Raw genomic sequence first — 14644 nt, 5'->3', positions numbered from 1 at the left:
TATAATTGAGGCAGAGGAACATAAGCTTCTTGAGTTATATTTAATAGTAACAGAGGTATATACAATTGGTCACACCCTTTCCAGATATGTCCTATAGGGGTTAACAAAAGTAGTATAAGAAGATATGATGGAGCATAGAGAGTTTTTCCAATTAAAGGACAATCGAAACGGGATTTGTTTATTTATTTCAGAGTCGCCACTTGGGAGATTTAGGGTGTCCCAAGTCACCAATTTAATCCCGAATCGAGGAAAAATTCGACTTTCCAAATGAAGTCTGCGAACCAGAAATTCTAAGTAAGGAATTCTGTTGACCCGAGGGAAGGTGTTAGGCACCCCCGAATCCCGTGGTTCTAGCACGATCGCTTAAATTGTTGTGATGACTAAAATATCTGATTTTAATACATGTTCAAAAACTATAGTGCAATTTTAACTCTTAACCGCTTTTATTGTTATTATTATTATTTTTACAAGAATGTGAACATTGTTTAAAACGTGTCTAAGGATTACGTCACATGAAATGCACCCGCAATCCGGAACACATTTTATTCAATGTTTTGGGATTTGGATTTGGGTCGCAAAAATGCGCACCCGTGTTTAAGAATGTATTATTATTAACATCGTGCCTAAAGCGATTAACGTATTATTATTTATGGGTAAGACCGTGGAATTCACTAAACAGTCCATCCCGAATTCTAAATACTCAATTAAACATTTATTGAGGGCCCCGCAATTGGTGCATTTTATTGGGCGAGACTCATCTCATTTATTTTTAAAAGACAATCCTAAAATGCCTACATTATTTTCTATTAAATCTATCTCTACAAAATAAAATAAAAAAAATGTCTTAATTTATTTACATGCTGAAATTAGCCAATAATATTTACTCTAAACAATATTTCTACAAAGTTCCTACTAGATGGCCTATTCGTTTGATTTTTGACTCGACGAAGTTACTACACCATTTATTTATTTAGGCAATATATGCAGATAGTTCAACTGTTAAACTATCGTCGAACGTTCCACTATGTGTATTAAATAGCTACATGATTCTGATTTTTTTGCAAGCTAAATAATTTGTACATACAAATAAAAATCAAAATATAATTAAAGCTAATTCAGAATTTCAACTCTTCATTTTTCGTATTCATGCTTCATATTCGGATTACAATAACCAGCTTTTCAGTTGTGTACCTGATATTGGAAGCAAAAGAAAATGAAGATGAGAATCAGCAGCAGTAATAACAGTACAACACAGCAACAACAGCCCAGCAACAGAAACAACCCAGGAACAGAGTTTGCAAACCAGTGGAGCAGTAATCCCAAAAAAAAAAAGCTTCAAGCTTTGATGAAACAACAATTAATTCTGATTTCAAACAATGAAAGAAAGCAGAAGATTTTTTTTAGTTTTTTTTGAAAGTTTAAATATTTTTCGGAATTTTCTTTCTCTTAAATGTTCAGCCCTTTTTCTCTCTCTTATTTTCAAATTCGTTTCTCTCTCTCGTTCTTCTGTGTCTGTGTGTTTATCTCTCTCCTCAATCTGATTTCAAGACTTCTATATATATCCCATCCCATAAATCTCTCAATCAATTAAATCAATACTTTTTCCTACCAAACCCATTATTCTTCCCACTCATCCCCATTACATTAAATAAATATATCATCATCACCCCATTATATTTTGTCCCCCATGCTTCACTAAACAAATACAAGATTCCTCCCCACTAAATTTTGTCTTGTCCCCCCTTTATATTAAACAACTATATCACAAACCACCCCATTACATTTTGTCCCCCATGCTTCACATAAAGAATTCCAAAATATTTAATTACCAAACTACCCCTCTAACCTTATTGCAATTACCATTTTACCCCTGAACGCACTACAAATTACCAAACTACCCCATCAGCTATAACAATCAATTAATCAAACTTAACCAAAATATAGACAATATGATCAAATTCTAATAATGTTCTAACAACAAATCACATGAACATGACTTCTTCAATATTTCAACAACAAATCACATGAACATGATTTCTTCAACATTTCAACAACAAATCACATGAACACAAATTGAACAACAAAGAACAACTAAAATTTGATTGAACAATATTTTAGCAACAAATAAACCTATTTTCAGATTCAACAACAACAACAACAAACAAGTATATTCAGATTTCTAAATTCAATAATATTGAACTTAAAATCAACTCTAACAACATTACAACAAACAATTCCTATATTAAACTTAAACAAGATTATGAGACAAATTCAAGAAATAATCATAAATGATAAATAAGAAATCAAACTATACAAATTTCGGATTCAATATCAACCAAACAAAGTATGAACATGAATGAATCTATTTTTAAAACAACAAACATGACGGATTCACATGATTTAAACAATGTTAACAATTTCTGAAAAATACATAACAACATGAAACAAATTGAAGAAATAATCAATTAAATTTCAATTTGAATCTGACAAACATCAAACTAACAATTCTTTTTTTACAAAATAAATAAAATTAACATGATGTAAACATGAAAAACAACTAATTTAATTTCCATTTGAAATCTGAAAATTAATTCAACAAAACATATGAACATCAACAAAACAAAAATCAAATATCTAACGATAGACATGAACAAAACAAACATTTGCCGATTTTAGATTCGAGAATATCAAAACAAAATACGGACAAAATAAAATTCAAAATCTACTAACCGGATCGAAACGAAATATGTACGGACTGTTTTGACGAACCTCGAATGGGAATAAATCTGTCCGGACTCAACGACGAACTCACCTCCCTTTTAAACTTGACGAACTCAAAACGACGCTCGACGTCCCCGACTAAAACTTGAACAAACGAGATGGTTGAATCTCGTTTTGGGACTAAAGGCGACGAGGATAAAGAAAAAGATGAAGCAGCAGCATCAACGGGAAGCAAGAACCCAGAAGAGGGCAGCCCTGGACGGGGTTGTTCTTCTGTTTTCAGCCATGGAAACGAGTGGTCGACGAGGGCAGTGGCAGCAGTAGCATGATGGGTCTGTTTGGTTTGAACTGGACGACGAGCAGCTGTTCGTCGAGGAGGAAGACGGAGCTGCTGAAACGGCAGCAGCAGCGACGCGTCGGAGCAGTGGTCGACGAGCTGTTCGTCGACAAGGTGGAGCTGGGTGTTTTAAGGACTGTGGTCGTTTGGAGATGGAGCAGACGCAGAAGTCGACGTGGAAACAGCTGCCATGGAAGCGAGTGGTCGACGAGGGCCATGGCGGACTGCTTGGTGGAGTTGGGCAGCCATGGATGTCGAGCTCAAGCTCGAGCTTGACGAAGGACGAAGAAGATGAAGTGACGACGTAGACGAGCTATTTGTTGGTGGCGTTTGGACGTGAGGGAGTGGGGTCGAGGGCAGCCATTGATGGAGCTTGGAGCTTTTGGGAAGATGAAGAAAATAGGAGGGGGGCGGATGACTTAGTATATTTTTTTAGGGTTTTTTCTTCTTTTTTGTTGTTTTGTTTTTGTAAAATGTAAGATAATAGGATGTTGGGTTATGGACTTGGTCGACCCAATTCGAAATGGACTGGGTCGTTTGGGAAGATTGGGTCATTTTTTGGGCTTGTGGCTTGAAATCGAAGAAGAGGCCCAATTCCGACTTTCTTTATATTTTCGCTCTCTTTTCTTCTTTTATTTCTCTAAAACTAAATTATAAAAATACTTAACTTATTATTAAGAACTAAATTAAGTTATAAAAGCGCAAATTAACTCCAAATAACAATAAACGCACAATTAAGTAATAATTAAGCATAAAATTGTATATTTGGACATTAAATGCTAAAAATGCAAACGATGCCTATTTTTGTAAATTTTTATTTTTTTTGTAAATAAACTTAATTACTAACAAATTGTAGAATTAAATCCTACATGCGAAATGCGACATATTTTTATATTTTTTATTAATTTAACAAATAAACATGCACAGAAAAATACAAATAATTATTCAAAAATATCACAAAATATAACAAAATTGCACACCAAGGAAAATCATGTTATTTTGAATTTTTTGGGGAGTAATTCTCATATAGGGCAAAAATCACGTGCTTACAGCTGCCCTTCTTTACCTGAAGACACGAAGGGTTTTCGCGCAAAGATAAAGCAAGCGATTTTTGCCCATTCGAGTACTCCGTGTGAAGCATTTTTTTGAAAAAGATTTAACCGAACCTTTGATTCAAAGGTTTCCTACATATCCCTGGCTAAAGGGAATCAGGTTAATGTAGTTCGGGAAGTTTTGGTAGCTGGGACTACCGTGGGACTACGATGTTACTGCTGTTGCATGATGTTATCACTGCTTACCGATCTCCTTGTTACACCGTGCTTTAAAAGAAAACAAGAAGCTAGGCTAGACTGCAATTTGTTCTTGTTGCCTTGCTTTCTTGTCTGCTTGCATTTCTTCCGGTGCTTTTCTTCCTTTCGACACATGCACTTGAGTTTTTGCTGGGACCTCTTATCTCAACCTTCTGCTTCCCAGTGTTGGGGATTTTTTATTGTTTCCTGCTGGGGATTCCTGTTGTAACCCTCTGTTTTATTGTCCTCTGACTTGATCTTGAAATGTATGCCTCTGTTCTATGGGCGGGCTCCCAACTTCAATACTTGAAAATTAAAGACTGAAATGTATGCCTCTGTTATCTGGGCGGGCTCCCAATTTCAATGCTTGAAATGTAAAGACTGAAATGTATACCTCTGTTATCTGGGCGGGCTCCCAACTTCAATGCTTGAAATGTAAAGACTGAAATGTATGCCTCTGTTATCTGGGCGGGCTCCCAACTTCAAATAAACAACTTTTGAAATAAACGCCATTCCTCTCTTCAGGCGGGCTCCTGACTTCATCAACAACTTCTAAAATAAAATGCCTTTCCTCTCTTCAGGCGGGCTCCTGATTTCAACCACAACTTTGAAAATAATCGCCATTCCTCTCTTCAGGCGGGCTCCTGACTTCAACAACAACTTCTAAAATAAAATGCCTTTCCTCTCTTCAGGCGGGCTCCTGACTTTAACCAATAAATCGTCATTCTGTTCTTCAGGGGGGCTCCTGACTTCAACCAATACATCGCCATTCTGTTCTTCAGGGGGGCTCCTGACTTCAACAACAACTTTAAAAATGCCATTCCTTTCTTTAGGTTGGCGAGATTTCAACAACTTTTAAAAATAAAACGCCTTTCCTTTCTTCAGGCGTGCTCCTGACTTCAACCAATAAATCGCCATTCTGTTCTTCAGGGGGGCTCCTGACTTCAACCAATACATCGCCATTCTATTCTTCAGGGGGGCTCCTGACTTCAACTAATAAATCGCCATTCTATTCTTCAAGGGGGCTCCTGACTTCAACAACTTTTCAAAAAATGTCATTCCTTTCTTTGGATGGCGAGATTTCAACAACCTTTTTTTTAAAAACGCCTTTCCTTTCTTCAGGCGGGCTCCTGACTTCAACCAATAAATCGCCATTCTGTTCTTCAGGGGGGCTCCTGACTTCAACCAATAAATCGCCATTCTATTCTTCAGGGGGCTCCTGACTTCAACAAATAAATCACCATTCTATTCTTCAGGGGGGCTCCTGACTTTAACAACAACTTTAAAAATGACATTCCTTTCTTTAGGTTGGCGAGATTTCAACAACTTTTAAAAATAAAACGCCTTTCCTTTCTTCAGGCGGGCTCCTGACTTCCATCAATAAATCGCCATTCTATTCTTCAGGGGGGCTCCTGATTTCAACCAATAAATTGCCATTCTATTCTTCAGGGGGCTCCTGACTTCAACCGATAAATCGTCATTCCTCTCTTCAGGCGGGCTTCTGACTTCAACCAATAAATCGTCATTCTATTCTTCAGGGGGGCTCCTGACTTCAACAACTTTTCAAAAAATGTCATTCCTTTCTTTGGATGGCGAGATTTCAACAACAACTTTGAAAATAATCGCCATTCCTCTCTTCAGGCGAGCTCCTGACTTCAACCAATAAATTGCCATTCTATTCTTCAGGGGGCTCCTGACTTCAACAACTTTTCAAAAAATGCCATTCCTTTCTTTGGATGGCGAGATTTCAACAACCCTTTTTTTAAAAAAATGCCTTTCCTTTCTTCAGGCGGGCTCCTGACTTCAACCAATAAATCGCCATTCTATTCTTCAGGGGGGATCCTGACTTCAACCAATACATCGCCATTCTATTCTTCAGGGGGGCTCCTGACTTCAATCAATAAATCACCATTCTGTTCTTCAGGTGGGCTCCTGACTTCAACAACTTTAAAAACGCCTTTCCTCTCTTCAGGCGGGGCTCCTGACTTCAACCAATACATCGCCATTCTGTTCTTCATGGGGACTCCTGACTTCAACCAATAAATCGCCATTCTGTTCTTCAGGTGGGCTCCTGACTTCAACAACTTTAAAAACGCCTTTCCTCTCTTCAGGCGGGGCTCCTGACTTCAACCAATACATCGCCATTCTATTCTTCAGGGGGCTCCTGACTTCAACCAATACATCGCCATTCTATTCTTCAGGGGGCTCCTGAATTCAATCAATAAATCGTCATTCTGTTCTTCAGGTGGGCTCCTGACTTCAACAACTTTAAAAACGCCTTTCCTCTCTTCAGGCGGGGCTCCTGACTTCAACCAATACATCGCCATTCTGTTCTTCAGGGGGCTCCTGACTTCAACCAATAAATCGCCATTCTGTTCTTCAGGTGGGCTCCTGACTTCAACAACTTTAAAAACGCCTTTCCTCTCTTCAGGCGGGGCTCCTGACTTCAACCAATACATCGCCATTCTATTCTTCAGGGGGCTCCTGACTTCAACCAATACATCGCCATTCTATTCTTCAGGGGGGCTCCTGACTTCAATCAATAAATCGCCATTCTATTCTTCGGGGGGCTCCTGACTTCTATCAATAAATCGCCATTCTATTCTTCAGGGGGGCTCCTGATTTCAACAACCTTTTTTTTTTCAAATTCTGATTTCTTCTTCAATCTTTTCAAATTATCCTAGGAGAAAATTCATCAGACTAGATTTTGATCCTAGGAGAAGATTCATCCGACTAAGATTTTATTATATTATCTTGGGAGAAAAATTTCATCAGACCAAGATTTTGACTCTAGGAGATAAATCGTCAGACTAGGTCCATTTTGTTGTGATCTTAGGAGAAAGATTCATCGGACTAAGATTTGACATCTTAGGAGAAAATTTCATCGGACTAAGATTTCTGTCTTAGGAGAAAGATTCATCGGACTAAGATTTGGTATCTTAGGAGAAAATTTCATCGGACTAAGATTTGATATATTATCTTGGGAGAAAATTTTCATCGGACCAAGATTGTGACTCTAGGAGATAAATCGTCAAACTAGGTCCATTTTGTTGTGATCTTAGGAGAAAGATTCATCGGACTAAGATTTGATATCTTAGGAGAAAATTTTATCGGACTAAGATTTGGTATCTTAGAAGAAAATTTCATCGGACTAAGATTTGATACCTTATCTTGGGAGAAAAATTTCATCGGACCAAGATTGTATCGGGAGGGAAATTCATCAGACTAGGACTTTTTATCCTAGGAGAAAAATGTAAAGATCAATGATTTGAGAAACTTACCTTTGCAATTTCTTCTTTTCTTTTCTTTTTCCTTTGCGCTGCTTTGTACTTGCGTGCTGGGGATAATACCACTGTGGGAGTCTCCTTTCTTCCCCTCCTTCAAATCTCCCGGCTATTTTTATTTTTTTTTTTATTTTTATTTTAAATTCTCTCATCACTGCTGGGGATAAAAGTGTTATCTTCTTGGGATAACGTTGTTGAGGATAACGCTGCTGGGGAATTTTATCCATTCAAATTGATGCTTCATTCTTCTGGAAGCTGCTGGGGATGATAATGGCTTTTGCTTTTTCTAAACACCAATTTCATCTCCTTGGTTCTGTCTGCTGGGGATCAACTTCCTCCATTGGAAACTTATTATGTTGGGGGCAACCCTGGTTCAAAGACCACTTCCTTGGTGCTATCTTTATTCTTCCCCAAATGGGTACCTGATTTTCCAGAGAAAATTTTCTAACTGAAAAGAAAATTTTCTGCTCCAGTTTGACAATCTTTCTTGTGGCATGCATTTCTGACATCAATGCCATTTCCTTTACCTGTTTCAAATTAAACAAAATTTGTTAGTTTAAAACGCGGTGGTTGGTTGTGATACTCCTACTTGGGATGTCTTTCCCTTTCTCCTTCATTGCTCTACGTTCCACAACTTGTTGGGGATGATATTATTTGCTGGGAATGATCCCTTTCTGTTGGGGATATCCCTCTTCTTTTGTGGCACAGCTCGGAAACTGGCATTTCCCTGACCTTTTAGTCTCGCATGAATTTCCCAAATCATGCTCATTGCTCTCCTTGATTTGTCCACGGGCCTTGGCCTTGAGGTTTAATAACCTTTGATTTCGGCAAGGATATCCCTCTTGACACTCGTCGATTCTTTTGTCAATTCCCTTTTGCTGGGGATATCTTTCTTGACACTGGCCTCGCGCTTGTTCCTTGCTGACTATACCACTTGGATGTACTAGTCAGATCTCGTCTTGCATAATTGGAAAGCTGATGGCCTATTTTGAAGTCATTTCCCACTTGCTCTGACGAGACAGACTCTACTGGGGAATTTTCTATGAAAGGAAAAGATAAAAAGGAACAGAATAAAAGACAACGGAAAAAGATGACTCTTTAACAAAAGAAACTATAAATAAAAACCTATCAAACGCAGATACCGACTCTAATGGTCATGACATGCACACGTGGCCTATCCTCTGCCGTCAATCGTCTTTCAAGACCTTCAATTGGCAATTCCCCATCTGATTCCCAATCTTATTCGACTTGTAGTGCCCAAAAGGTTTTCACCATCAAGTCTCTCTCATTTTGGTTTTTCTCTCAGCTTTCATCGCCTTATGGTGTCCGTGAAGATTTTCACCGATAAGACTCTCTCATTTGTATCACTTTCCAGCTGGGGATTTGGAGTGTTGCCGGTATGACTCTCTCTGTTGCAGATTAGAGTTCTTTCTGCTGTGGAACAGAATGTTATGTTCGCCAGTAAGACTTTCATTTGTCTGACTTGGCATCTTTTGCCGACTGGTCAGAAGATCTTTCTTTGGACCGTAATGTGGGTTTTTGGACAGGCTAGAAAGAAAGGGTATTAAAGGCTCAAACAACAAATCAATTTGGGGTTCAAAATTACAATCTTCGGAACCAATTTTGCTTACCACAAGCGCAACCCTTGCCCCAGTTTCTTGCTTGGGGATTATTTATTTATAATTAAAATTTTATTTATGTTTTTTAAATTTTTTTATTACACCAGGCACACTATGACCATTGTGGCCATTATGCACCCTATGACCGAGCCGTGAAGCGCCTACGTATCCTCTTTGAGGAATCAGGTCAAACGTAGTTCCCAACTCCTCTTTGTCATTTGACTTCCTTTTGTTTTTTTATCATCTTTCTTTTCTTTTCCTTTTTTCGTTCTTTTTTTTTTCTTTACCTTCCAGGCTCGTATTTCCTAGTCGTTACTATTGATTCCGAACGAGGGGTATGAAAGAAAATAAATAAGGCTCAAAAGGGGTAATGAAGGATAAAGTGTTTAGGTAGCAAAATAAAATGCCTTCGTCATTCCAGTCTTTAAAACATGCCAAGTGCAAACAACACAATTGAACATAGATTTATAGTCTCTTCCGATGGTGTTGGACTTGACAATTATGTTAAACACTTGCTTTTTCAATTGTCATTTCTAAAGCACTGCTGGGCGACACTCTCATTCTCATGAACGACCCTCAAGCCAATTTGGAGAATCTTGCATTTAACGGGTTTCTTTAAGTTTTACTTGCCCTAGTTCCACATGACTCGGGCTTCAAATAATCTCAAACTATTCTTATTTCCCTTAAATGCTTTGATCACATTCCCAGGGTTTTATGATTAACTTTTAAGATTAGGACCAATATGTGCGCAAGTCATGTCACGAGAATCGGCGTTGAACAAAAATGATAAAAGGACTAAACAAAAAAATGACTGGAAACAATAAAAGAACGGCTTTTGTATTAGACTACCGGCGAAATGGTTTGAATAATAAAACAAACAAAACAACCAGAATAAAATCCTAACACAGCCTTGACAAAACTTAAACAAACTGATATGACAAACTGGAAAGATAAGAAGGTTTGACACAAGACAATATTCGGATTACAACCCTAAGAATAATCCGGACAACAGAAATGACAACAAAATAAGCGACCGAAAACTTCTCTCCTGCTAACCAAGGAACGGAGCGTCCTCCCATTTTATCAAAACTGGCATCTCAGCCACTGAGCTTCGCATCAGTATTGCCCAGACCATTGCCAACTTCAATATCATCAACTTTAGTGAACAAGTCCCAATAGAATTCGAGTGCTTCTGTTATCAGGCCTGATCCCCGCAAAGTGTGCTTCTGGGTCTTGTATTTTCGGCTTACCACAAACCAACCACCTTAACTTTCTTTGTGATTCAAAGCGAAACAGGTTAGAATGGACTTCGTCGGTCCCCATTATTAATAACACCTTTTCCTCTTCTTCTTTTTTTCATTTTCTCTTTTCATTTTTTTTTTCCTTTCTTTTTTTCGATTTTTTTTTTCTTCATTTTTTCTTTTTCTTTTTTTTCAATTTTTTTTCCATTTTTTTTCTCATTTTTTTTGTGGTGAATCTTATGGAGATTGCCTACGTATCATGACCCTGCATGAATCAGACCTTGCGTAGTTCGGACCAATAAATGATAAACAATACTAAACATTTTTTTTTCAATTTAAAACAAACTGGGTTTCAAAGATTTGAAGATGACCTACAAACTCGAAAATCAAACAACCCACATATTCTAATTAAAGATTTATAACCTAAAAAAAAGGCCAGCTTCGTTTCCCTGTTTGACAAATGCAACCAAACGGCTACTTTTGCAAATGTGGCCCCTTCCAAATCTCACATGAATTTTGAGGCCGGGGAGGATTATTTTGACACTTTACAAACTTGTCATTCTTTTACGAAAATAGCTTTTCGACAATTGAAAGATACTCTAGGGTTATTTCGGCAAGAACGGTTTAAGACGCGGCCGAAGCTGGCTCGGCTTATTTTGACCAAAAATTCAAACAGTATTCACCTGACAACTGACTCTTTATTTTTTTTTCAAATTACAATAAAAACCTGGTGTTGCAAACATGGCCCTTCAGCGCCTTGGGGACGAAGATTTTTAAGGCTGTGTGGGTCAACTGGACCAAAATCCTAAACATGACCCAAAAGGTGGCTGTTTATGCAAAGTCAGCCTTCCGGCGTCCCTTTCGGGAACATTCGGCTATGTCTTGGTAAAACAGTGTCACCCGACTTCTTTATGACTCTTTTTATCATTTTCAAATTAGCAAACTAAATATTGCAAACACGACCTTTCAACGTCTCGGGGACGAAGATTTTTAAGGCTGTGTGGGTCAACTGAACCAAATCTTAACCTGACCCAAAAGTGACCGTTTATGCAAAGTCAGCCTTCCGGCGTCCCTTTCGGGAACATTCAGCTATGTCTTGATAAAACAACGTTACCCGACCTCTTAAAAATTTGACATATATATTTTTGCTATTTTTTTTTTGTAAAAGGGGAAGTTGGACATCACCCGACTTATTTATGACAAAATTAAAAATCTTGACATGTTTTTTTTTGTTTATTTATTTGTTTTTGGCTTTTTAGCAAAAGGTGGGGTTGGACCCGATGAGGGTTGCCTACGTATCTCACATCCGGTGAGAATCAAACCCGCGTAGTTCGGGCAAATTAACCGAACTATTTTAAAACAGGATTTTCTTTTTCTTTTTCAGTAACAAATAACAAAACCACTTTCAAAGCACGACTCTTTTCATTTTCATTTTGAATTTTTCAAAAACAAATAAATGAAACTATTTTAAAAGTAAGACTCTTTTTCATTGTCATTTTCAGGGGAAGACAAACTATTTTCCTTTTTATATATTTTTTTATTATTTTTTTTAAAAATAAGACAGAACAACTGACTTTTTTTCTCTTTTGCTTTTAATAAAACAAACTAATAAGATTTGTTTTTCATTTTCTCAAAATTTCGGCAGAGTTTTGACAGTATTTGGGCATTGTTTTTTTTTCAAAAATAAACAATCAATTCCATAGCCACTATTTCTTTTTTTTCAATTTAAAAAAAATTATTCCTGATATTCAAAAGTCAGTCAACACACAAGTCCGAATCAAATAAGTGCGCAAGTAGCAGCAAGTAAGATGCATCAGGATGGTCATTTTTATTTTTTGGTACACCTGTCCTAGACAGACCCAACCCCTGTGTTGAGCCTCCAAAGTCAAATGCACGTGATGCAAACAAACGTTCCTACTAGGGATCCGGCATGAAGCTGAGTTATTCTAAGTGAAAAAACCTGAGGCATATTGTTCTAACCCTAGCTCACCCAAGTGGACAGCTTGAGCCGAAGTGGGGGCAACGTACCGGGAGCACGAAAGTCTGCCCGGCCTAGTTACTTGTCCCAACTTCGTCTTATTTGGTATGACTTCTAACAAAAAGGTGGGCCACGCGCACGTGTACACCATAAATTCAGAAGACTCAGAAAGAAGAAGGGTTTCGTAGCAGTTTTATATACACAATTCAGATAATATTAAAGCGGTAAAAGCATCATTTAGCACATTAGGCATATATCATGTAAAAATCAGATAATAAATAAAGCCAACTATAACAGTTATTTTAAGCTCGAATTCTTGAACCCTGAACCAGTGGTTCTGGGTTATTATTCCCCAGCAGAGTCGCCAGAGCTGTCACACCTCCTTTTTCCGCCTCCGCCAGGGGGCGTAGAGAGTTTTTCCAATTAAAGGACAATCGAAACAGGATTTGTTTATTTATTTCAGAGTCGCCACTTGGGAGATTTAGGGTGTCCCAAGTCACCAATTTAATCCTGAATCGAGGAAAATATTCGACTTTCCAAATGAAGTCTGCGAACCAGAAACTCTAAGTAAGGAATTCTGTTGACCCTAGGAAAGGTGTTAGGCACCCCCGAATCCCGTGGTTCTAGCACGGTCGCTTAAACTGTTGTGATGACTAAAATATCTGATTTTAATACATGTTCAAAAACTTTAGTGCAATTTTAACTCTTAACCGCTTTTATTGTTATTATTATTATTTTTACAAGAATGTGAACATTGTTTAAAACATGTCTTTGGATTACGTCACATGAAATGCACCTGCAATCCGGAACACATTTTATTCAATGTTTTGGGATTTGGATTTGGGTCGCAAAAATGCGCACCCGTGTTTAAGAATGTATTATTATTAACATCGTGCCTAAAGCGATTAACGTATTATTATTTATGGGTAAGACCGTGGAATTCACTAAACAGTCCATCCCGAATTCTAAATACTCAATTAAACATTCATTGAGGGGCCCGCAATTGGTGCATTTTATTGGGCGAGGCTCATCTCATTTATTTTTAAAAGACAATCCTAAAATGCCTACATTATTTTCTATTAAATCTGTCTCTACAAAATAAAATAAAATAAAAAAGTCATAATTTATTTACATGCTGAAATTAACCAATAATATTTACTCTAAACAATATTTCTACCAAGTTCCTACTAGATGACCTATTCGTTTGATTTTTGACTCGACGAAGTTACTACACCATTTATTTATTTAGGCAATATATGCAGATAGTTCAACTGTTAAACTATCGTCGAACGTTCCACTATGTGTATTAAATAGCTACATGATTCTGATTTTTTTGCAAGCTAAATAATTTGTACATACAAATAAAAAACAAAATATAATTAAAGCTAATTCAGAATTTCAACTCTTCATTTTTCGTATTCATGCTTCATATTCGGATTACAATAACCAGCTTTTCAGTTGTGTACCTGATATTGGAAGCAAAAGAAAATGAAGATGAGAATCAGCAGCAGTAATAACAGTACAACACAGCAACAACATCCCAGCAACAGTAACAACCCAGGAATAGAGTTTGCAAACCAGTGGAGCAGTAATCCCAAAAAAAACAAAAGCTTCAAGCTTTGATGAAACAACAATTAATTCTGATTTCAAACAATGAAAGAAAGCAGAAGATTTTTTTTAGTTTTTTTTTGAAAGTTTAAATATTTTTCGGAATTTTCTCTCTCTTAAATGTTCAGCCCTTTTTCTCTCTCTTATTTTCAGATTCGTTTCTCTCTCTCGTTCTTCTGTGTCTATGTGTTTATCTCTCTCCTCAATCTGATTTCAAGACTTCTATATATATCACATCCCATAAATCTTTCAATCAATTAAAATCAATACTTTTTCCTACCAAACCCATTATTCTTCCCACTCATCCCCATTACATTAAATAAATATATCATCATCACCCCATTATATTTTGTCCCCCATGCTTCACTAAACAAATACAAGATTCCTCCCCACTAAATTTTGTCTTGTCCCCCCTTTATATTAAATAACTATATCACAAACCACCCCATTACATTTTGTCCCCCATGCTTCACATAAAGAATTCCAAAATATTTAATTACCAATCTACCCCTCCGACCTTATTGCAATTACCATTTTACCCCTGAACGCACTACAAATTACCAATCT

Source organism: Nicotiana tabacum, chromosome 7 (assembly GCF_000715075.1).
Source record: "Nicotiana tabacum cultivar K326 chromosome 7, ASM71507v2, whole genome shotgun sequence".
NCBI lineage: Eukaryota > Viridiplantae > Streptophyta > Magnoliopsida > Solanales > Solanaceae > Nicotiana > Nicotiana tabacum.
Note: the sequence above shows the minus strand (reverse complement) of the source record.